Here is a 25,704-nt window from a genome sequence, read left to right as displayed (position 1 = left end):
TTAATAACTTTATGCACTGAGACTCACACCGTCTGTTCCCATCGCCTCTTCTCTGTCCCTGTTATATAAAACCCCACAGAAAAACCACATTGGACTCAATGTTCACTCTGTTTCTCCCTCCATGGATTTGCCAGACTTGTTAAGTTTCCCTAGCACTTTCTGTGTTTACATTGACACCACCTCTCTTGAACCCTTGCCTTTGACCTTGCACACAACTTTTCTGACCAGATATGCTGATGCTTCTTCCCTAATTATTGGGAAAGCCAAAGCCTTCTCTTCAGATCTCACCACAAACTCTGTTCTTGAGCCGCATGCTTCCATTCCTCTCCCAGGCGATTCAGACCAATGACAGACTGGGTGCTTTATTTGGCCCTGAGGTGAGTTGCCAAACACACATCTCTATGAGGAAAATCACCTCCTTACACCTCCATAACATTGCCTTACTCCATTCCTCAGCTACTGAAAACCTTGGCTGTGACACTGATACTGTGAACTTGACTATTCTATTGTTTTCCTGGCTGACCTTCAATTTTCTATCCTCCTTGAAGCTTACATAAGAAAAAGGGACAAGAGTAGTCATTTCAGCCCCTCCAACCTGCTCCGCCATTTTGTAGGATCAAGGCTGATCTTACCTGAGCCTCAACTCTACTTTCCTGCCTGCTCCCCACTGCCCTTTTAACCCATTACTAATTAGAAATTCATCTCCTCCTTAAATATACTCAGTATGCCAGCTTCAATTACACTCTGATTTAGTGAATTTCAGATTTATGACCCAAAGAGAGAAGTAATTTCTCCTCATCTGTGTTTTCCATCTGCTACCACTTATGCTTATACTATGACCTCTCATTCTAGATCCCCCCACATCAGGAAATGTTCTCTCTACATCGACTTGGTCAATTCACTTTAACACCTTTCATACCTCAATTAGATCTTCACTGCAGTGAGCGCAGGCCTAAGCTGCTCACTCTCTCCTCATAAGACAAACTGGAGCTCACCCAAACTCTGCTTCCCAGGACCTAACTTAGACCAAGTTCCGTTCTATGAGTTACATTGGAAAAGCCTCAAATTTTAACATTCGCATCCATGTTTTCAGATTCCTCAGTGGTTTTGTTTTTCCTCTTTATCTATGTAACCTTCTACAACCCGACAATCCTTTGGGATTTCTGCATTTCTGACCTGATATACTCCCCTGTTTTAACTACTTCAGTAGTGCTTAAGGCCAAACCTTAAGCAGTCTGTACCCATGCTCTGGGATTGCCACTCTCGTCCTTCCTTACCCGATTCACCTCTCCTTTTTAAATGCTCGTTAAGTTGTACCACTTTGATCAATATTTTCATCACCTGCTCTCGTATCTCCGTTTGTGGCGTGGTGAAAATCCTGTTCAGTAAATCTCCTGGAAAATGCTATTATCTAAAGATTCCCAAGAAATATAAGCTGTTGGTGGATAGTTTTAAAAAATGGACAACGATAAAGAATTGAACTTGCAGCTTGCCCACCACGATCAGGAACAGTGCAACACTAAGATGGCAGTGTTCATCAGAACATGGGAATTGTTGGATCGGAAAAGACTAACATCCATCTAGTCTGGCTTTGACTGTCCTGGATGTTGCATGATCCCTATGACGCATGATTCTTGTCGGAGTTTCTGTCAGTTGTGCCTTAGTTGTTACTGTTCTTGCCCTTGAGTCTCAGGTTTCTGGGTTCAAATCCCGTGCCAGGGCTTGAATGCAAAAATCAAGATGGACACTGCAGTCTGCAAGAGTGCAGAGCCAACAGAGGTGCTGCTGTTTGAATGAAACATTAAATCAAGGCTCCATCTATCTCCTTGGATGCAAATAGAAAATCAACTACAATAAAAAAAATACTTCATTGGCGATAAACGGCTTTGAGACTTGTATGAAAAAAGTTATACAAATGCTTGTTACTCCTTTTTTTTCTTCTTCTGCCAGTTTCCTTGTTGCAAGATGTCCTAGTGGTTACCAGCAGTCTGCATGAGTGCAACTCTTAGTGTTCTCTTTTGTGGGTGGCAATTGTTATAACTTTTAGCAAATAATAGGTAATGCACAGAAACCAAACGTCAGTTACAGAATCTTGGAACTGCTACCCATCACCTCAATAGCATCGGTCACCGCCTTAATGAAAGAGAGCTCTTCTGTTGTGGCTGTCTTCATCATTGAGATCTTTTTTTTAATCAAAGACGGTGAAGAGGGTGGCCGCTTTGTGGTCCTCAGTACCTTGCAAACATTTCTTGCTGCAGCACCCTGGAATGGTGTTAGACAGCTGTCCTCAGCAACCCAAGGTGTTTCCAAATCTGTTGCTTCCACTTCTGAATGAATATTCATTTCAAGTGAGTTGATTCCAATAGCTCAGCCTTATGTTGTAAAACAGCCTGGGTTTGTAATCTTTTAGCTACCTCTCCCTTCACAATTCTTGTTTCCTTTTATTTGCCTTTGGTGCTTGACTTGGCGTTTGGCCGAGCACGTCACCAGGCGGAGTGAGATGGAGTACATGTGACTTCCTCGTTTCAGCCGATACTTACGGAAAGAGCAACAACATTGGTTGAAAAATGTGATCTTCCAGATAATATCTTTCAAGATAACTAAGAGCAGACAACTTCACCATTTCAAGCTGCAACGACAGGCTGCAGTGCCAGGATTGAAAATCAGTTTGGTAATATGAAGGATTGTTGGTAATCAGAGAATAATTGGTGGATGCCCAAACATTGACTGCAAATGAATCCTCATGAATATCTTCCTTTTTAGTCAGATCATTGACTTATAAATTATAGGTACTTCAATTTCTGCTGGTATTCCCCACTCCCTAGTTTTCCAGTGTGAATTGTGGACAGTTCTAGAGTCCAAATAAAGGCATTAACAATTGGTAACGTTGTAAAAATGACATCCTGAGCTGTAAATGCTTATTTTGCTGTCCCTATTGCTCTGATATGATCACCTAGCAGGCAAAAGTGACCCATTGTTGAGCATATAATGGCCTGGTGGTGAATCACATTCCATCTTACATGGGATCAATAGTCTTTTCTACCTTTTCAGGTGTGCAAAGGGTAAAATGAACTACCAAATCATTATCAGCGAATGTCATTGACTGGTTTCACTCTACAATATTTTCTCAGCACAACATTAAGGTCAACCAGTCAGGAGAACTGAACATGAACCATGTGACTCCATATTAACAATTAAGCATTCAGCTTTCCTGTAATAAAAACTTATGACTGTGAACTGTTTCGGCAGATCGCTTACCTGAATGAGCTGAAGAAATGCTGTGTATCAGGAAGCAGGATCAATGCTGCAGAAATTGCCTGCATTACTTCAACACTGTTTCTACTGTCCCAGAGCAACACTTCCATCCTCTCCGAGGTCTGCTGGATTTGTTTATATAGGAATCAGAACCTGCGCAAGAGCACTTCCAAAATAGCATTGCTTAACCTTAGATGTTAGCCATCTGTGATCATTGCATAAAAATCCAACATATTGCTGACGCTTTCATCCTGTATAATGGGTGGGTAGACAATTCTCCTTTCCATCGATTCAGCTACGTTTCCCAATTTTGTAGGAGCAAATTATTGCAGATGCCGGAAACTGTACTGAAAACAAAAAAAGTGCTGGAAATCACAGTGGGTCAAGGTGCTCAGATGCAGAGTCATCTAGACTTAAAATGTTAGCTTGCTCTCTCTCTGTCTCTTTCTACATGGATGCTGCCTGACTCACTGTCAAGATCGTGTCGGAAATTTATGTTATGATCGTAGATGACTAACATTTAAGGCCAAGTGGGTCCAGGTGCTCTGATGAAGATTCATCCTGTCTCAAAATGTTAGCTTGCTCGTTTTCTCTCTCTCTCTCTGGATGTTGGCTGACTTGCTGTGATTTCCACCATTCCTTGTTTTCATCTATATTTTATTTCTGTTAGCTATTCAGCACCTGGAATCACCTGTCAGCATGACTTGTCCTACCTGCCTATCTTCTTTTCCACCTATCCACTCCACCCTCTCCTCCTTCACCTACCACCTTCATCCCCTCCCCCACTCGCCCATTGTACTCTATGCTACTCTCTCCCCACCCCCACCCTCCTCTAGCTTATCTCTCCACGCTTCAGGCTCACTGCCTTTAATCCTGATGAAGGGCTTTTGCCTGAAACATCGATTTTGAAGCTACCTGGATGCTGCCTGAACTGCTGTGCTGTTCCAGCACCACTAATCCAGAATCTGGTTTCCAGCATCTGCAGTCATAGTTTGCATGCTAGGTAAAAACAATGCTCATGTACCTCATTCAGTTTTTGGAAAGGATTCTAAATTTCAAAGGGGGAGTCAGCACCCCCTCCAAGCCCACTCCCACTTCCCAGGTAATATCGTCAGCAAGCCTCCGGATAAAGTTGTAGTCCGCTTTCTATTTATATGTTTGGGTTTCCTTGGGTTGGTGATGTCATTTCCTATGATGATGTCATTTCCTGTCCTTTTTCTCAAGGGGTGTTAAGTGGGATCCAAGTCAATGTGTTTGTTAATAGAGTTCTGGTTGGAACGCCATGGTTCTAGGAATTCTCATGTGTGTCTCTGTTTGGCTTGACCTAGGATGGATGTGTTGTCCCAGTCGAAGTGTGTCCTTCCTCATCTGTATGTGAGAGGCCGGCCACTACCTGCATGGACATTATTTACTCTTTTGTGGTGAGGCTGGAAGGGCCAGCATTTCTTTCCCATTACAGCGGTTAGCACTGCTGCCTCACAGTGCCAGAGACCCGGGTTCAGTTCCTGCCTCAGGCGACTCTCTGTGTGGAGTTTGCACATTCTTCCCGGGTCTGCGTAGGTTTCCTCTGGGTGCTCCGGTTTCCTCCCACAGTCCAAAGATGTGCAGGTTAGGTGAATTGGCCATGCTAAAATTGCCTGTGTTGTTAGGTGTATTAGTCAGAGGGAAATGGGTCTGAGTGGGTTACTCTTCGGACGGTCAGTGTGGACTTGTTGGGCCGAAGGGTCTGTTTCCATGCTGTAAGTAATCTAATCTAAACTAATTTCTCATGAACTGAATGGCTTCCTGGGACACTTCCGAGAGTAATTGGTCATCTACTGTGATGTTGGCTTTGGGGTCATGTGGGCCAGATCAGGAATGAACAGCAGATTTCCTTCCCCAAAAGACATTAAGAATTAAAAATGTTTTTATACTAATCAATTATAGTTACCATGAAACTATCACCAAGCCAATTTTTCAGTTCCGCATTTATAATTGAGTTTAAATTCCACCAACGGGTGTGGTGGGATTCAAACTCATGTCCCCAAAACATTGGCCACTAATTATGAGTCTGGTAGCATTCCTTCTGCACACCACCCACCTTTTCATGTGTTCTCTCTTATCCAATGTCGTGATTTGTGATGATGATGGATCAGAACCAAAGTATGAGTAGACTTTTCTTTTTAACAATTCTGAAATGTGGTGTTATTAGACGGAGAACTGCTGTAGAAAATCTGCAAATTTAAGCTCTGAGTCTGTGACAAACAACTGTTTGAAGCCCACGGAGTGTCATGGATATGCATTCAGGGCAACTCCAAACAAGGAAAGACATAACAAGAAGAAGACCACCTCTTGCTGACATATTGTTGCCTTTTTAAAAGCTAATTTCAGCTCTACTGGAGTGGACCAGTGGGACTGTTGTGTACTATGCTGGAATTTATAGTTAATATGAAGGTCAAAGCTAAACCATCCCACTATTCCCCCATGGTGAAGGAAGACTCTTTCTTACTCCTGTTGCTGCAAACCAGTTTTAAAAAGGAATCAGAACATAGGTACCTCCAGTGAAACCAAGAACATTGTAAATTGTTTGTTCAATTGCCAACATTTAAACTACTGCTGCATAATCATCTTCTGTCTAGTTACACCCTTGAGTTTCCAGTGTTTGGGATGATAACCACTTGTTAGTAGAGGTATGTCGGCCATTTTGGGGCAAAATAACTTTTGCATACTCCTATGTTTGTTGCAATGATTTAGACACTATGTCTCAACAATCAATGCTTTCTTTTGGCATTGAGTGATGTCTAATGGAAAGTTAATCATTCTTGAGGATGTTGATGAATTCTTCTAATTCTGCTTTGGTGTGAGACCAAATTCTTCACATGGCAACAGAAGTATGAAAGGTATTCTTACTGTGTGACGACATCACCTCATAAATAAATTAATATGAATTAAAAAGGAACTGCTGAAAATCAGAAATTAATCCTTTAGAAAATCACAAAAAAAAGGTTCGAAAAAGAAGTGTCTTGCTCTAATCTGGTGCGTTATTTGTCCAATATGCAGAATGAAGTGCAGAAGTGAGTGATGTGGTACTCTGGATTAATTGTTTATTTTTATGTGCAATCATCATATCAGATGTATATAACACCATATTTTCATATTCCAAAAACTTCCATTATGACAATTCTTTTTCTGCAGGTTTCCATTAATACACAGCCTGGCTTAAACAAAAACAGATTGTGTCTGTCTGTACAACGTGATCAATAAAGAACACTGCCAGGACCCGATGTTGTGTGCAGTGTTTGCTGGCAGCATTCAGAAGCAGGGATCAGCACTGGAGGTGCAGCAATTAATGTCACAATTCTTCAGATGAGGTGGGAACATAAATTTTACATTGCACTATCAATCTAAATGGCGGCAGTGTGTTGTGAATTACAGATCTTGTGGTTGAACTTTAGAGTGGTTCTTTTATGAGCTCATATTGACTTTTAAACCTTTTAAGTGGAACTTAATTGTCTCTTCTGTGATGAGCTTTCCAAATTCATTTATTGTATTGGCAAGATTTGTTCTCTACTTTGATCCGTCCACTTTAATGGCAATTCCGAAGGAAGGTACCAAATTCTGTGAGACAGTTGGTGGAGGAGTATCAGAATCTAAGAAGATGCACTGGGACCAATACCTCAGGGTTGCCTAGAGGTAATTCACTATTGAAGGATTGATGAAGACAGAACAGTAGACATTGTCTACATCGACTTTAATAAAGCCTTTGACAAGGTTCCACATTTTAAGAAGATTTGTAGCTCAGGTTGAGGTTCTGGATGTAGGTTTGCTCACTGAACTGGAAGGTTCATTTCCATATATTTCATCACCCTACTAGGTAACATCTTCAGTGGGCCTCTGGTGAAGCACTGTTGATGTTTCTTGCTTTCTATTTATATGTTTGGGTTTCTTTGGGTTGGTGATGTCATTTCCTATGGTGACATTATTTCCTATAATGATGTCATTTCCAATTCGTTCTCTCAGGGGGTGGTAGATGGGGTCTAACTTGGATGTGTTTGTTGATAAAGTTCCAGTTGCAATACCATACCTCTAGGAATTCTCGAGCATGTCTCTGTTTGGCTTGTGCTAGGATGGATGTATTGTCCCAATCGAAGTGGTATCCTTCCTCATCTGTATGTAAGGATACTAGTGAGAGAGGGTCATGTCATTTTGTGGTTAGTTGATCATGTATCCTGGTGGCTAGTTTTCTATTTGTCCAATGTAGCATTTGTTATAGTTCTTGGACTGTATTTTGTAAATGACACTAGTTTTGCTTGTTGTCTGTATAGGGTCATTAGGTTGCTGTTTTAATGTGTTGTTGGGTTTGTGGGCTACCATGATGTCAAGGGGTCTGAGTAGTCTGGCAGTCATTTCCGAGATGTCTTTGATATAGGGGAGAGTGGCTAGGGTTTCTGGGCATGTTTTGTCTGCTTGACACACTAAAACAGCAGCTAAGCAACTTGAAAGACCCTACACAGACAACAAGCAAAACTAATGTATTTACAAAATGCTGTGCAAGGACTGTAACAAACACTACATTGGACAAACAGGCAGAAAACTAGCCACCAGGATACATGAACATCAACTAGCCACAAAACGACATGATCCTCTCTCGCTAGTATCCATACGTATAGATAAAGAAGGACACTACTTTGACTGGGACAATACACCTGTCCTAGGACAAGCCAAACAGAGACACTCACAAGAATTCCTAGAAGCATGGCATTCCAACTGGAACTCTATCAACAAACACATCAAGTTACACCCATCTACTACCCCCTGAGAAAAAGAACTGGAAATGACATCATCACAGAAAATGATGTCACCACAGGAAATGACATCACCAACCCAAAGAAACCCAAACATATAAATAGAAAGCAGGAATTATCAACAGTGCTTTGCCCGGAGGCCCACTGAAGATGTTACCTAGTAGGGTGACGAAACATCTGGAAATGAACCTTCCAGCTCTGTGAGCAAACCTACATTCAAGGTTCCACATGGTAGGCTAAATAGTAAAGTTAGATCATATGGGATTCAGGGAGAGCTTGTTAATTGGATACAAGGTTGGTTTGTTGGGAGGAAAATAGAGGGTGGTGTTGGAGGGTTGTTTGTCAGACTGGAGGCCTATGACCAGTGGTGTTCTGTAGGGATTGCTGCACTTTGTCATTTATATAAGTGATTGTGATGAGAATTTAGGACGCATGGTTAGTAAGTTTGCAGATGACACCAAAATTGGTGGTACTGCTGTGAATGAAGAAGGTTATCTAAGATTACAATGAGATCTTGATCAATTGGGCCAGTGGGCTGAGGAGTGGCAGATGAAGTTTAATTTGAATAAATGTGAGGTATTGCATTTTGATAGAAGAAACAAGGGCAGGACTTACACAGTTAATGGTCGGGCCCTTAGTCGTGTTGTTGAACAGAGAGACCCAGGAGTTCAGGTATATAGTTCTTTTGAAAGTTACATCACAGGTAGACAGGGTGGTTAAGAAAGCATTTAGCATGCTTGACTCCAGTGCTTAGACCATTGGTATAGGAATTGGGATTACATGCTGAAGTTGTATAGGATGCTGGTGAGGCCATTTTTGCAGTATTGCGTACAGTTCTGGTCACCTTGCTTTGGAAAGATATTATTAAATCGGAGCGGGTTCAGAAAAGATTTACCAAGACGTTGGGAGGGTTTGAGTTATAAAAGTAGGCTGGATAAGCTGGGCCTTTTTTTATTCACATGTAGGAGGTTGAGGGGCGACCTTATGGAGGTTTATAAAATCATTAGGGGCGTAGAAATGATGAATAGCATAGGTATTTTCCTTAGGGTGGATAAGTTTAAAAACTAGGGGGCACATTTTTAAGGTGAGAGGAGAAAGATTTAAAAGGGACCTGAGGAGCAACTTTTTCCGCACAGAGAGTGGCTCGTATATGGAATGAACTGCCAGAGGAAGTGATGGACCCAGGTGCAGTTAGAACATTTAAAAGACATCTGGACAGATTCGTGAATAGAAAAGGTTTAGAGGGACATTAGCCAAACTCAAACAAGTACGATTAATTTAGTTTGGAAAACTTGTTGAGCGTGGATGAGTTGGATTGAAGGATCCGTTTTCATGCTGTATGACTCTGTGACAGTGAGAAGAAAAGAATTAAAGTTGGCCGAGAGGGAATAGCACTGATGCTCATGTTGCTGAGGTGAATTGTCAGTAGAGTTGGAAGAGGTGGGGAATGTCTAAAAGCTTGGTCAATATTAATGAGATTTGTGTGGAGAAAAGACAGTTGGCAGCAGGTAAGTGGTTACATGATTCCTAGAAATAACTGGGATTAGCATTATAGAAGGAAGAAGTGGGGTGATAATAGAAGCATAAGATTACAGAGGGTAGGGAACGAGAATTGTGGATGCAAGGTTGTGGGGAGGGCTGGTTAGAAGGAGTTGGGGTCAGGTTGAAAGAGAATTGGTAAAGGAATCAGACTAGGTGCTGATGAGGCCAAACAGTGGAAGATGATATTGACAACAACAGCACCGGTGGTAGAATAATGACAAGTGAGTATTTACAGTGAGATTCTCACTTAAAATATTTTCATTAGTAGTTTAAATTACAAGTGTCATAAAGGCATTGCAGATTTTTCCTCTTGTTTGTAACATTATGTTGATGATGTATATGTATTAGCAGAGTCGAGTGTAATCTTAGGGTGGAGTGGGTTAAAGGATGTTTGTGTCAGAGTGTGTATGCATCATTTTAATGACATACCTGTTGTCTTAATTTTATATCATGTTTTGACATAATTTGTATACTTATTGTCAAATTATACAATTGGAAAACAAAGCAGTATACTTCATTGAATTAAAGGAGCTTCTCTGCAGTACGGGCTGGGAAACTGAAATCTAAAACCAGAAAGTTACAGCACCACCAACTACTGGTGGGAGGACATCATTACAGTGTGACATACTGTTAGGTGAGATTCCCTACAGTGTGGAAACAGGCCCTTCAGCCTAACCAGTTCACACTGACCCTCCGAAGAGTAACCCACCCAGACCCATTTCCCTTTGAATAATGCACCTAACACTATGAACAATTTAACATGCCAATTCACCTGATCTGCACATCTTTGGACTATGGGAGGAAACCACACAGACACGGGGAGAATGTGCAAACTCCACGCAGACAGTTACTCGAGGCTGGAATTGAACCTAGGACCCTGGTGCTGTAAGGTAGCAGTGTGAGCCACTGTGCCACCCTTGCAGTTTCCATTATGATAAATTTTGAATGGAAGATTTTCAGGAATTTATAATTGCAGAAGGTTATACAACTGTGATAAAACTTGACAACAGGGATGCAAAGTTGTGCAGTTGGAAAGTGTGGATCGATAGATGGCTTCAGTTCATTAAGAGGTGGTGAACTTGTATCTTACGCTAATAATTAAAACATAAATGAAGAAAATAGTTTTTTCTATCATGGATGCTTGCGACTTTGGATTTCAGTTTTCACTGTGCAACTGTTTTGGTGCAGAATTAGCAACAATCAATTCTCATACAGTCATTGTTTGTGTATTCGGTTCTAGACTTGCCATTAGTCTGAAAAATTCGGATCAATATTTTATAAATGTGTCATGCACTGTTCATTTGAGTGGGTGGCTTGTTAAAACCTGTAACAGTAAATGATGAAGTTTATTGCTTTATTGCAGGTTTATTGCCTTGTTTACCACCATCGTTTTTCTGGTCTTTGCTTTCTGCAAATGTCTTTCTTTTCATAAATGTTTGACTTGAAATCTATTTTTTAGTCCAGTATTTTGATCAATGCAACTTCTGATGTAGCGGTTTATGTATGTATCTATCTGTATGTATATCATACAGTCTTATTTACAAAGTCATATCCTTATTTTTCTTCTGTTATTCTGAGCTGCACAGTATATAATCTTAAATGAGCTGCAGTTTACTGTTTTAGCTTCAACATTGCACGTAACATATGACATGTTGGATTGATGCCAAATGTACTCTGTTATTCTGATTTCAACTGGCAAAAAATAATTAGGAAAGTTTGATATTGTTTGCATGTAAAATGAAGCAAAATCATTACCAGAATCAACTTATTACTGTATTGTCAGGAAACTGCACAAAACAATAACAGCAGAATTTTAATTATAGAACATAGAACATAGAACATAGAACATAGAGGTGGTGAACTTGTATCTTACGCTAATAATTAAAACATAAATGAAGAAAATAGTTTTTTCTATCATGGATGCTTGCGACTTTGGATTTCAGTTTTCACTGTGCAACTGTTTTGGTGCAGAATTAGCAACAATCAATTCTCATACAGTCATTGTTTGTGTATTCGGTTCTAGACTTGCCATTAGTCTGAAAAATTCGGATCAATATTTTATAAATGTGTCATGCACTGTTCATTTGAGTGGGTGGCTTGTTAAAACCTGTAACAGTAAATGATGAAGTTTATTGCTTTATTGCAGGTTTATTGCCTTGTTTACCACCATCGTTTACCACCACCAATACAGCACAGAACAGGCCCTTCGGCCCACGATGTTGTGCCGAACTTCTATCCTAGATTAAGCACCCATCCATGTACCTATCCAAATGCCGCTTAAAGGTCGCCAATGAATCTGACTCTACCACTCCCTCGGGCAGCGCATTCCATGCCCCCACCACTCTCTGGGTAAAGAACCCACCCCTGACATCTCCCCTATACCTTCCACCCTTCACCTTAAATTTATGTCCCCTTGTAACACTCTGTTGTACCCGGGGAAAAAGTTTCTGACTGTCTACTCTATCTATTCCTCTGATCATCTTATAAACCTCTATCAAGTCACCCCTCATCCTTCGCCGTTCCAACGAGAAAAGGCCGAGAACTCTCAACCTATCCTCGTACGACCTACTCTCCATTCCAGGCAACATCCTGGTAAATCTTCTCTGCACCCTCTCCAAAGCTTCCACATCTTTCCTAAAGTGAGGCGACCAGAACTGCACACAGTACTCCAAATGTGGCCTAACCAAAGTCCTGTACAGCTGCAACATCACCTCACGACTCTTGAATTCAATCCCTCTGCTAATGAACGATAATACTCCATAGGCCTTCTTACAAACTCTATCCACCTGAGTGGCAACCTTCAAAGATCTATGTACATAGACCCCAAGATCCCTCTGTTCCTCCACCTGACCAAGAACCCTACCATTAACCCTGTATTCCGCATTCTTATTTGTTCTTCCAAAATGGACAACCTCACACTTGGCAGGGTTGAACTCCATCTGCCACTCCTCAGCCCAGCTCTGCATCATATCTAAGTCCCTCTGCAGCCGACAACAGCCCTCCTCACTGTCCACAACTCCACCTATCTTTGTATCATCTGCAAATTTACTGACCCACCCTTCGACTCCCTCATCTAAGTCATTAATAAAAATTACAAACAGCAGAGGACCCAGAACTGATCCCTGCGGAACTCCACTTGTAACTGGACTCCATGCTGAATATTTACCATCTACCACCACTCTCTGCCTTCGACCGGTTAGCCAGTTTTCTATCCAATTGGCCAAATTTCCCTCTATCCCATGCCTCCTGACTTTCCGCATAAGCCTACCATGGGGAACCTTATCAAATGCCTTACTAAAATCCATGTACACTACATCCACTGCTCTACCCTCATCCACATGCTTGGTCACCTCCTCGAAGAATTCAATAAGACTTGTAAGGCAAGACCTACCCTTCACAAATCCGTGCTGGCTGTCCCGAATCAAGCAGTGTCTTTCCAGATACTCGTAAATCCTATCCCTCAGTACCCTTTCCATTACTTTGCCTACCACAGAAGTAAGACTAACTGGCCTGTAATTCCCGGGGTTATCCCTATTCCCTTTTTTGAACAGGGGCACAACATTCGCTACTCTCCAGTCCCCTGGTACCACCCCCGTTGCCAGTGAAGACGAGAAGATCATTGCCAACGGTACTGCAATTTCCTCTCTTGCTTCCCACATAATCCTAGGATATATCCCGTCAGGCCCGGGGGACTTGTCTATCCTCAAGTTGTTCAAAATGTCGAACACATCTTCCTTCCTAACAGGTATCTCTTCTAGCTTATCAGTCCGTTTCACACTCTCCTCTTCAACAATACGGTCCCTCTCGTTCGTAAATACTGAAGAGAAGTACTTGTTCAAGACCTCTCCTATCTCTTCCGACTCAATACACAGTCTCCCACCACTGTCCTTGATCGGACCTACCCTCGTTCTCGTCATTCTCAGGTTTCTCACATACGCATAGAATGCCTTGGGGTTATCCTTGATCCTATCCGCCAGGGATTTTTCATGCCCTCTCTTAGCTCTCCTAATCCCTTTCTTCAGGTCCCTTCTGGCTATCCTGTATCCCTCCACTGCTTGGTCTGAACCTTGTTTCCTCAACCTTATGTAAGCCTCCTTCTTCCTCTTTACTAGACATTCAACCTCCCTCGTCAACCAAGGCTCCCTCACACGACCATTTCTTTCCTGCCTGATCGGTACATACATATCAAGGACACGTCGTATCTGCTCCTTGAAAAAGTCCCACATTTTCACCACATCCTTCCCTGACAGCCTATGCTCCCAACGTATGCTCCTCAAATCCTGTCTTACAGCATCGTAATTTCCCTTCCCCCAATTGTAAAAACTTCCTTGTTGTGCGCACCTATCTCTCTCCATAACCAAGGTGAAAGTCACAGAATTGTGGTCGCCATCACCAAAATGTTCACCCACTAACAAGCCCACCACTTGTCCCGGTTCGTTACCGAGTACCAAATCCAATATGGCCTCCCCTCTGGTTGGACAATCTACATACTGCGTTAGAAAAGCTTCCTGGACACACTGCACAAACACTGCCCCATCCAATCTACTTGATCTAAAGAGCTTCCAATCAATATTTGGGAAGTTGAAGTCGCCCATGACTACGACCCTGTGGCTTCTGCACCTTTCCAAAATCTGTTTCCCAATCTGTTTCTCCACATCTCTGCTGCTATTGGGGGGCCTATAATAAACACCCAACAAGGTGACTGCACCTTTCCTATTTCTGACTTCAGCCCATACTACCTCCAGAGGCAGATCCCCCTCAAACTTCCTTTCTGCAGCCGTTATACCATTTCTAATTAGCAATGCCACCCCCCCTCCTTTTTTTTACCACCCTCCCTATACCAGGGAGGAAGATTGTCTTCAGTCAGTGAGTAGTTAGGGTTTAAAATGCATTGTCTGGAAGTCTGTTGGAGGCAGACTTTGGATTTCAATTTTCACTGTGCAAATCTTTTGGTGTGATACTAGCACTAGCCAATACTCATACAGTCATTGTCTGAGTATTTGAGTTCTATAGTTGAGGTATTGGATGATAGCTGGGATAAACATAATGTCCAAGTGTATGGGATAAAAGCTGAAGTTTGGTACATGATAATGATGCTCAATGAATGAGCTGGGACAGGCATCATGATTTGGAGATGGCGGTGTTGGATTGGGGTGTACAAAGTTTAAAAATTACACAACACCATGGTATAGTCCAACAGGTTTAATTGGAAGCACTAGCTTTCGGAGTGCCGCTCCTTCATCAGGTGGTTGTGGAGTACACAACTGTAAGAGACAGAATTTATAGCAAAAGTTTACAGTGTGATGTAACTGAAATTATACATTGAAAAATATTGATTGTTTGTTGAGTCTTCCATCTATTAGAATGACCATGTTAGTTTCATTTCTTTCATATGTAAATCACAAAACTTTTTTTTAAAATGGCATTCTCAGGTTAACTGTGATAATTGGTGTTAGCCAGATAATATGTTGAAGGTGTTAGCCCCTTGTGTTCCCTGTCTGTGCCATAATGTTTAGAATGATTCTAATCTAATAAGTGGGTTAACAGAGTCTTACATTTCAGTTACATCACACTGTAAACTTTTGCTCTAAATTCTGTGTCTTACAATTGTGTACTCCACAATCACCTGATGAAGGAGCATCGCTCCGAAAGCTAGTGCTTCCAATTAAACCTGATGGACTATAACCTGGTGTTGTGTGATTTTTAACTTGGTACAGGTGTGGTATACTGAGTGATCTCCTTCTCTGTCATCCCACTTTGTGATTCTGTGATTTAATCCACTTTTCTAAAGCCCAATGGACAAATACACTAAATGATGTGGCAGTGAACCATAATGGTTGAGAAATCTCTCAGTTTGGTCCTTGAACCTTTCTGAATCAGTTGAGATCTAAAGTAAGGCAGTAGCAAGGCTGCTCCAATTGGTCTCAGTGTTCCCTGGGAATAGGGAGAGAGAATCAACTCCCATTCCCAGTCCCGATTCGTATCAAGTGGTGGGTGGCATTTATGACTCAGTGGTTGGCACCGCTGCCTCACAGCACCAAGGATCCAGGTTTGATTCCAGCCTTGGATGATTGTCTGTGTGGAGTTTACCCTTTCTCCCCATGTCAGCATTGGCTTCCTCCGGGTGTTCTGGTTTCCTCCCACAGTCCAAGGATGTGAGGGTTAAGTGGATTGCCCATGCAAAATTGTTAATAGTGTTCTGGGATGTATAGGCTACGTGGATTGGCTAGGGTAAATGCAGGGTCACGGGGATAGGGTGGGGGGTGCTGGGTCTGTGTGGGATGTTCTTCGGAGAGTCAGTACAAGATGTTACTGCTGTCAATGTTCTGAGGCAAATAAATCCAGAACTGTGACATAAATGCTCAAACTTGAGAATTAAAAAAAGAAAGATACACAATCTTTTGGATTTCGTGATATTTTCAAATAATACTTATTTAAAACTATTCTCTCCATTAGTTCCCATGAAAGGGGCAGCACAGAGGCTCAGTGGTTAGCACTGCTGCCTCACAGCGCCAGAGACCCGGGTTCAATTCCTGTCTTGGGCAACTGTCTGTGTGCAGTTTGCACATTCTCCCCGTGTCTGCGTGGGTTTCCTCCGGGTGCTCCGGTTTCCTCCCACAGTCCAAAGATGTGCAGGTTAGGTGAATTGGCCATACTAAATTGCCCCTAGTGTTAGGTTTAGGGAATGGTTCTGGGTGGGTTGCTCTTCGGAGGGTTGGTGTGGACTTGGGCTGAAGGGCCTTTTTCCACACTGAAATTAATCTAATTTCTAAAAAGAAAAGAAAGTGGTGTTTCTAGCTGCAATGTCGACAGCCATTAAGTGAAACCTCATTACTTCATTGGTCATTATGCTGACCACCTCAATAACCTCCTTAACTTGTGGCTGCACACCAAGCGCCAGCAGCCACTCCTAGCACAGCCTATCGCACTGAGTGGCTGCCACCCTTAGAATCCCACCATTTGGAACTCCTGGTCAGAAACATTTCTTTTTAATAATACTTTTACCTTGCTGCTGTTCTTTCCAGTCATTTCCCATTCTTTCTTCTGCTTATTGTGCATGGTGAGCAGTGTGGAAGCTATAGAGGTATGGGTCATATTTTTTAAACAATGAAGGAATGGACTTGATAAGGAATGGGATGGCTGGCACCTGAGATGCATATAAAATCATTCGACAAAAGTTTACATCAGCTCCTGGGAGAGCATTTCTTTTCATGGTGAGTCAATATCTCCTGAAACCATTTAGCTCAACATGAGAAAAATGTTGATACATTACAACCCGGGAGAAAGGAATTGGATGAAATGGACATTTCCAGTTTGTGGTTAGAGTTACATGGGACATCAATCCAGAACTTTTCTTGGTTTTTTCGAGGGAAGTGAAGATTAGTTTCCCAGAGATTTTCTCCATACTTAGTTTATAAAAATGTTTATTTCTATCTTTGAAGCATGATATTCATCACTGTTTCATTTGTACATTTCAATGTGTGAAATTAACAACATACGTATCTCTCTACATCAATAGATATGAAGTTGCTTAATTCAGCTATTTTACATGGAAATACAACTCTCTGCAGTGACCACTTTATCAGCCATCATTTAAACCCAGAGCAAGCAGTACTTTTATATTTCTTGAACTGATTTGCACTAATTTAACAAATTAATCATTTTAACCAATCTCGTAATCATTCTAAGGAAATCAAGTTGTAGGTTTGCTCGCTGAGCTGGTGGATTTGTTCTCAGACGTTTCGTCACCATGCCAGGCAACATCATCAGTGAGCCTTCGATGAAGCGCTGGTGTTCTTTCCTGCTTCCTATTTATCTGTCTTGGTTTGTTGTGGTGGGTGATATCACTTCCAGCTTTTTTTCTGAGAGGTTGGTAAATGGGGTCCAAGTCAATATGTGTGTTAATGGAGTTCCAGTTTGAATGCCAGGCCTCGAGGAATTCCGTGCATGTCTATGTTTAGCCTGTCCTAGGATGGATGTATTGTCCCATTCGAACTGATGTCCCTCTTCTTCTGTGTGAATGGATAGTAGTGACAGTTGATCATTGTCTTTTGGTGGCTAGTTGGTGCTCATGTATCGTGGTGGCTAGTTTCCAGCCCATCTGTCCGATGTAATTTTTGTTGCAGTCCTTGCAGGGTATTTTGTTATTTTGTTCTGAGGGTTGTTGGTATGGGCTCCTTTAAATTCATCAGGAGTTGTTTCAGTGTTGTGGTAGGTTTGTGGGCTACCATGATGCCTAGGGGCCAGAGTAATCTGGTCGTCACCTCTGAGATGTCTTTAATATATGGCAGGGTGGCTAGAGTTTCTGAGTGTGTTGTGTCTTCTTATTTAAGTTTGTTGTGTTGGAATTGGTGGACTGCGCTTATTGAGTACCTGTTGTTCCTGAATACATTGTGCAGATGTTTTTCCTCGGCTTCTCTTAGTACCTAGGGGCTGCAGTGTGTTGTGGCTCATTTAAATAATGTCCTGATGTAGCTCCGTTTGTGGGAGTTGGGATGATTGCTCCTGTAGTTGAGTATCTGGTCAGTGTGTGTGGCTTTCCCGTAAACACTGGTATGTAGCTCTCCATTGGCTTTGTGTTCTACCATGAAGTCCAGGAAGGGGAGTCTGTTGTTATCCTCTTCCACTTTGTTGAACTTTATACCTGTAAGGATGATGTTTATGTGTTTGTGGGTTTCTTCTAACGTGTTGCGTTTCGTGATGACAAAGGTGTCATCCACATAACGGACCCAAAGCTTGGGCTGGAGCATGGTAAGGGCTGTTTGTTCTAACCTCTGCATAACTGCTTCTGCTAAGAGTCCTGATACTGGTGATCCTTTAGGCATCCCATTGATTTGTTTGTGGGTCTTGCCGTTGAAGATGAAATGGGTTGTGAGGCACAGGTCTACTAGTTTGAGGGTGCAGTCCTTGCTGATGGAGTTGGTGCTGTCAGGTGTTTGTGTCCTTGGTTCTTCGAGCAGTGAGGCCGTGTTCCTTTGGCTAGGCTGATGTTTATTGATGTGAATAGGGCTGTCATGTTGAAGGAAACCATGACCTCGTCGTCATCTACTTTGGTGTCTTTGATGATAAAATCTACAAACAAATCAGTGGGACACGTATGGATCACCAATATTAGGACTCTTAGCAGAAGCAGTTATGTAGAGGTTAGAACGAGCAGCCCTTGCCACGCTCCAGCCCAAGCTTTGGGTCTGCTATGTGGGTGGCACCTTTATCATCACCAACCGCAACACATTAGAAGAAACCCACAAACACATAAACATCATTCTTACCAGGACATTATTTAAATGAGCCACAACACACTGCAGCCCCCAGGTACTAAGAAAAGCCGAGGAAAAGCACCTGTACAATGTATTCAGGAACAACAGGTACCCGATAAGCGCAGTCTGCCAATTCCAACACAACAGACCCAAATAAGAAGACACAACGTGCCCAGCAACTGTAGCCACCCTGTCATATACTAAAGACATCGCAGAGATGACACCCTGACTACTCTGGCCCCTAGGCATCATGGTAGCCCACAAACCTACCACCACACTGAAACAGCTCCTGATGAATTTAAAGGAGCCCATACCAACAACCAGCAGAACGAACATCATATACAAAATACCCTGCAAGGACTGCAATGAACATTACATTGGACAGACGGGCTGGAAACTAGCCACCAGCATACATGAGCACCAACTAGGCACCAAAAGTTGTCACTAGTATCCATACACACAGATGAAGAGGGACACCAGTTCTAATGGAACAATACATCCATTCTAGGACAGGCTAAACATTGGCATGCATGAGAACTCCTAGCGGCCTGGCATTCAAACTGGAACTTCATGAATAAACACATTGATTTGGACCCCATTCACCAACCTCTCAGAAATAAAAACTGGAAGTGATATCACCCATCAAAACAGACCAAGACAGATAAATAGCAAGCAGGAGAGAACACCAGCGCTTCACTGGAGGCTCACTGATGATGTCACCGAGCATGGTGATGAAACATCGGAGTACAAATCTACCAGCTCAGCAAGCAAACTTACTACATGACCCAAAATCTGAGCTACAAGTCATCTCCAAACGTGCAATTCTAAGGAAATGCAAGCACTATCCAGCTCTGCGCATTTAAAGTAGTCAGAATAGGATTAAGGATTTTTGGTATTTTCTCAGTTTGTTCAGATTCAACATCATTTTCATCCCCTTCTTTTAGAATTTACTTTGTCATGTGTCATTTTGAGGACTCTGCCTCTTCACTTTGAGTAATAAATCAGAAAATAATATTTTGAGTCACAGATGAAGAACTCAAACTATTCTTTGAGCATTCCTTACATCTATCTGCCTCTTATTGTTTTTCCAATTCTGTTTCCTGAAATAGCTGCATCTGTGGCAGGTGCTAACATTCCCATCCGAGCATCAAACATACAAGCCAAGCCAAAACCTGACAATCGCTGAAATCTCTATTCCTTGTGTCACTTTGAGTGTTTTGTTTGTTCCAGGAAGGCTAAAGGAAGTAACTGTTTCACTTGGACCTTTATCATGTCAGGAATCCATCAACATCTTCCTCTATAATAATTAAGCCAGGTTCCTGCTTCAATGATTCTTAGCATTATCCAACAATTTAGTTCTGCTCGAGGGATTCCCAAGTTGGATTTTGTTAATCTTTTCTACAACCTGTTATGAAATAACTATCCATTTTCCAAAACCTATCCAAGTCAAAACTACCTCGTAAATTTTCAACAGATCATTTATATTGTACATTTCACCCCAGATCTCTAATTGAAGGTCCAGTTCTGCAACATTATTCAAAGACTTGCCCTTTGACATTACTTTCTGTCCAATGCAACAATACCAAGGCCAACTTACCTGCTCCATGGATGCTGTCTGACCTGCTGTGTTTCTCCAGCCTAACATCTATTGACTCTAGCTTCCAGCATGTGCAGTCCTTACTGCCTTCTACACCAAGGCCACACTATTTGTTCGGAATGTAACCCCTTTCGGTGTATACACTTCAATTTTTCAGAACATTGGAGACCCCAACAATTTACACTTATTTTCTTCATTCTCCACACTGGCCATTTGAGACTCTGGTTTTCCTACAACTTTTTTTCTGTGGTTTCTGGCCCTCACCTTTTGGCAACTGTTCTAAGCTAACGTGTTTTATACCATTAACCCAGTTGGCAAAGAATTGAACCGGAGCTGATCTTTAAATTATTTATATTAGATTACTTACAGTGTGAAAACAGGCCCTTCGGCCCAACAAGTCCACACCGACCATCTGAAGAGCAACCCACCCAGACCCATTCCCCTACATTTACCCCTTCACCTAACACTACGGGCAATTTAGCATGGCCAATTCACCTAACCTGCACATCTTTGGACTGTGGGAGGAAACCGGAGCACCCGGAGGAAACCCAGGCAGACACTGGGAGAATGTACAAACTCCACACAGGCAGTTGCCCAAGGCAGGAATTGAACCCATGTCCCTGGTGCTGTGAGGCAGCAGTGCTAACCGCTGTGCCGCCCATATTACAAATAAGTATTATTTAATCTAAATATTAATTTATCTAACTGTAAAATAGAGAATTTACTATCCCAAAGGCAAATTATTCACAATTAAAAAATAACTGACTGACATTCCTTAGGTTTTTATAAGAACCAGGAGTAGGCATTTCAACCCATTCCATACAATCCTGGCTGATAGCATGTCAGCCTCAACTCCACTTTCCTGCCTGTTCTCCATAATCCTTCAACCTATTACGAATTAAAAATCTGTCTCCTAGAGGATTAGAGTCATACAGCACAGAAACAGACCCTTCGGACCAACTCGCCCATGCTGACCAAGTTTCCTAAACTAAACGGGTCCCATTTGCCTGCATTTGGCCCTTATCCCTCTAAACCTTTCCTGTTCGTGTACCTGTCCAAAAATATCTTTGAAATGTTGTAACTGTATCTGTATCTGGTATTTGCTCTGGCAGTTCATTCCACATTAGAATCACCCTCCGTGTGAAAAAGTTGCCCCTCAGGTCCTTTCTAAACCCACTCAATGTCTCAGCGTCTGCTGCACTCTGGAGAAGTGAATTCCACAGATTGGATTGAATTGAATTAGTTTGATTGTCGTGTGTATTCAAATGAGTATAATGAGAAGTTTACAGTTGCTGCATCGCAACACCATCTCAGATACAAAGGTACCTAGGTACAGACACATAAGGCCAAATTCTTAGGAAACAAAACAAAATTAGAAAGGTAAAGAAATAAATAGTCCAGCATTATAGGTCATTGAAATAAATCAGAAATATAAATAAGTAAAAAGTTCAGAATATCGGTCTTTCCCACCCAGTTCACTTAGTCTCAAGGGAGACCTCCACTAGCCAGATTCACCATTCTTTCAGGGAAGTAATTGCTCCTCATCTGTTTAAATCTGCTACCCCTTATCCTAAAACTATGACCTCTCATTCACTAGATACCTCCACATGAGGTAACATCCTTTCTACCTATCAGTGATAGATGTGTTAAAGTCCATGATTATCGCAGGTGGAATGATAGGCAGATGAGAGTTGAAATTGAGGCACCATGGTAGGAGCCTTACTCCCACTGCCTTCCCACCTACACCTGCCCTAGTGGATATTCTACTCTTGGAGAAGAAAGCACTGGACCACTCATTCACCAGTAGAACAACTCAAATCCTGAGGTGGCCTTTAACTGGCCATTTATCACCCCTCCCCATATTTACTAAGATCTTTCCCACAGTGTCCAGGCTAGCAGGTAAAACAAAAATTCAAAACCTTGTGACTTTGTTACCAGATCAGATGTGGGACACTTCTCTTTGAGCAACCGTGACCTCATTGAAGGCTGCTCCCAAAGCATTCTCCTTGTACTGTTGATCTGCTGACCCCCCTGCCCAGGACCGGCCTGATGGTTCCAGCAAGCCCCTGGGCTTACCTCAACCTCCATAAGGATTGGTGTGGACTTGTTGGATCAAATGGCCTGTTTCCACACTAGTGATTCTATGATTCTATGATAGCAGGATCACAAGCTGCTCTCAAAGGCAGGATTTCTACTCTGGGGTTGGGAACCCAAAGCTCAACAAAGGTTGCAGTGTGTATTGACCAAGTGTGAGTGACTCACCTCTGCTCCACTTCCCTCCAACCCATGGAATTCATCTTGATAAAATATGCTTGTACCATTGGAGCCATGTTCATGTAACAATCCAAATAACTTTTTTTTTCTTTGACATTTTGAAAAGAATTCTTATCAAAAATGAAATGGATGTTGCAGTTTTAATATTTTGAGACTGAAAAGGTTGAGGTGTTTTCACAGATACTTTCAAAATACTATGGAGCTGAATTTAATGGCGTGAATAATTCACTGGCTATAGTGTTAATGATTCGAAACTGCAGATGGGTATCTATTGTGGGCGTAAGGCAAGCTTCTAGTGTCTTAAGGGTTACAATAGACGCCACTGCTGTGTGTGAAGTGAATGACAAAACTTTATAGCATAGTGTGAACAAAACATGAGGTGGAGACTTCCCAGCCCAAAATAGATAAGTTATCAATGTTTGCTAAAATGTCTATTGCTTTCAGGGCAATAATGATAACTTATAAATCCCAGAATCAGCATGCATGCACAGCCACTCAAGGTTATAACTTCTTGTAGCAGAGTTAGCTGTGATAATGCAGGTCTTCTCTCATCACCTCTTCATAACACAAAGATGGTTTTTAGAAGCAAGCCAAGATTCTGTGAACCAAATCCTCCGTCTTTCTGTGTGCTGTCAGTGGGATGGCATACCATCAAATGAATCTTGATAAATATTACGATTCAAATATGATAGGTTTTCTCAGAGATGGATGAGCCATCCACTATATTCTTCTGTTTTCTGCAAAAGACACTATATAATGTGCTGTCAGAGTACCCTGCTCAGGCTAAACCATGGAGATGGGGAGACCCTTCAGTATGACTTGTGCATGCCAACCAGATACCCTAATTAATCTAGTTCTATTTGCTAGTACTCTGCCCAAATCCCTCTAAACCCTTCCAATTCTGATACCCATCCAGATGCCTTTTAAATGTTGTAATTGTATCAGCCTCCACCACTTCCTCTGGCAGCTCGTTCCATACACGCACCACCCTTTATGAGAACAAGTTGTCCTTTAGATCCCTTTTAAATCTTTCTCCTCTCTCCTTATACCTATACTCACTAGTTTTGGACTCCCCTACTCTGAGAAATACTTTAATAGAATCACATTGTGAAGCCTTGGAATTTCATAAGACTATCCACAGAGTTTGATTTATCTTCACAACAATTACACATAAAGCTGTGAACTAGGAAACAACAAAGATAGATTTTGTCTGAAAGAAATATTAAAGTAAAGGGAAAATGACATTTATTCTGTATGAGTGGAGAGTGCTGATTAGTTGATGAGTAGGTTTTAATTGGTAGAGGTGTTGTTGTGGAGAATGCACTAGTTAATGTTGACTGACAATTAACTACCAAGTTGGTCAAGTCATTCCCTGAGGAATGAATCAAAAAATGGCTGTCACCTATTTGAAATCGGTGCATTGTGCCTTCATGCCTTTGCAAACAGGGGTAAAGTGGGGGCAGTAAAAAAAGGGTCCTGTGTCTTTAAATAATCTGGTTTCCAATGATGTGAAAAAGTGCCATTCTGCAATCCTGATTGATGATCCTAAATAGGTTGTAAGTATGGGCTGTTTGGGTATAGTTAGTTTAACAACAGTGTCCTGTTAGTTGGACATGACTGAATGTTACATAAAACTTCATCTGTTTTTCAAATGTTAGAGGTAACTTACCTTACCATTCTATGGTAATCTGAGATAGTCTGGATACTGTTTAGGACCAAATGTGATGACCTCAGACTGATTCATGTTTAATTGAACTAAAGAACTGAGTAACTTATAGATTTGAGTTCGGTTTTAACAACACTGTACAAATAGGTGGTATTGACCTGAGGTCCATGTCAGACCCACTTCTTGCAAACATCTTTATTAGATTCCATGTGACATATCTTTGATGAGATGACACCTAAACTCCTACTCCTTTTATTTATCAATACATTGCTATATTTGAATCCACAGCTAACAGTAAGCATTTGCATACCTATCTGATCTAAATAGACTCCATCTGTCACTCAAATTCACCTTTGAGATGGAGCAGTCTTATGAGCTCCATTTTGCTTGATGTATTAGTAGGGTATTCTCTACTACTGTCTACTGCAAACCTACCTTCACTGGTCAGTATATAGAAATATAATTCCAAAACATGGAACAGTACAGCACAGGAACAGGCCCTTCAGACCACCATATCTTAGTTGACTACATTGCCATTCTATATTAATGCCATTTGCCTGCACATGGTGAGTATTTCTGTATTCTCTGTTTGTTTATGTGTCTGTCTAATTGCCTCTTAAACAATGCTATCATTTCTGCTTTTACCATCTCCCCTGGCAGCATGTTCCAGGCACCTACAACCATCGTTTTTTTTAAAAACTTTCCCTGCTCATCTCTTTTAAACATTTCCCCTCACCACCAGAGTATTTGACATTTCCACCATGGGAATATGAATTGGGATTCCTACAGTTCCACTTATTCTAAGCTTGGCTTTATAGGTAAACACATGAACAGGGCCTCTGCCATTTGTCCAACATGCAACCTGGTTGCTGAATAGGCTACGTCAAAGTCAGCCTGTGGGGTAATCGGCTCACCTCAGGACTTTGAGCAATATGCAGCAAGGTTGGCCTTGTGGTATTATCACTGGACTGTTAATTTAGAGATCCAGATAACGTTCTGGGGACACCTGGGTTTGAATCCTGTCATGGCAGATGGTGGAATTTGGAATATCTGGAATTAAGGAGCTAATGATGACCATAAATCCATTGATGGAAAAATCCATCGTGTTCTTCAGGGAAGAAAACTGCCATCCTTACCTGGTCTGGCCTCCATGTGATTCCAGATTCTTAACTCTCCGGGCAATTAGGGTGGGCAATAAATTGCTGCCTAGCCAGTGACACCCTCATCCTGTGAATGAATAAAGAATGAATGGGCCTGGGGATGTCAGCTTTGCTCCTGAAAAGTTCCCAGTCTATCCTCAGATAACCACGGAAGGGAAAGATCTCTCAA

General features: G+C 41.8%; 1 protein-coding gene across 2 annotated transcripts in view; it reads left to right on the top strand.

The window, feature by feature from the left end:
• LOC140477445 (hepatocyte nuclear factor 4-gamma-like) overlaps positions 1 to 25,704 on the top strand; it is a 148,536-nt gene that overhangs the window by 15,825 nt on the left and 107,007 nt on the right. For both annotated transcript variants that reach the window (XM_072571374.1, XM_072571373.1), the window contains exon 2: positions 6,430 to 6,605. The gene's annotated coding sequence lies outside the window, so the exon portion shown is untranslated. The remainder of the gene's footprint in view (positions 1 to 6,429; positions 6,606 to 25,704) is intronic.

Source organism: Chiloscyllium punctatum, chromosome 5 (genome assembly GCF_047496795.1).
Source record: "Chiloscyllium punctatum isolate Juve2018m chromosome 5, sChiPun1.3, whole genome shotgun sequence".
Taxonomy (NCBI): domain Eukaryota; kingdom Metazoa; phylum Chordata; class Chondrichthyes; order Orectolobiformes; family Hemiscylliidae; genus Chiloscyllium; species Chiloscyllium punctatum.
Note: the sequence above shows the minus strand (reverse complement) of the source record. Positions and strands in the feature narration are given on the sequence as shown.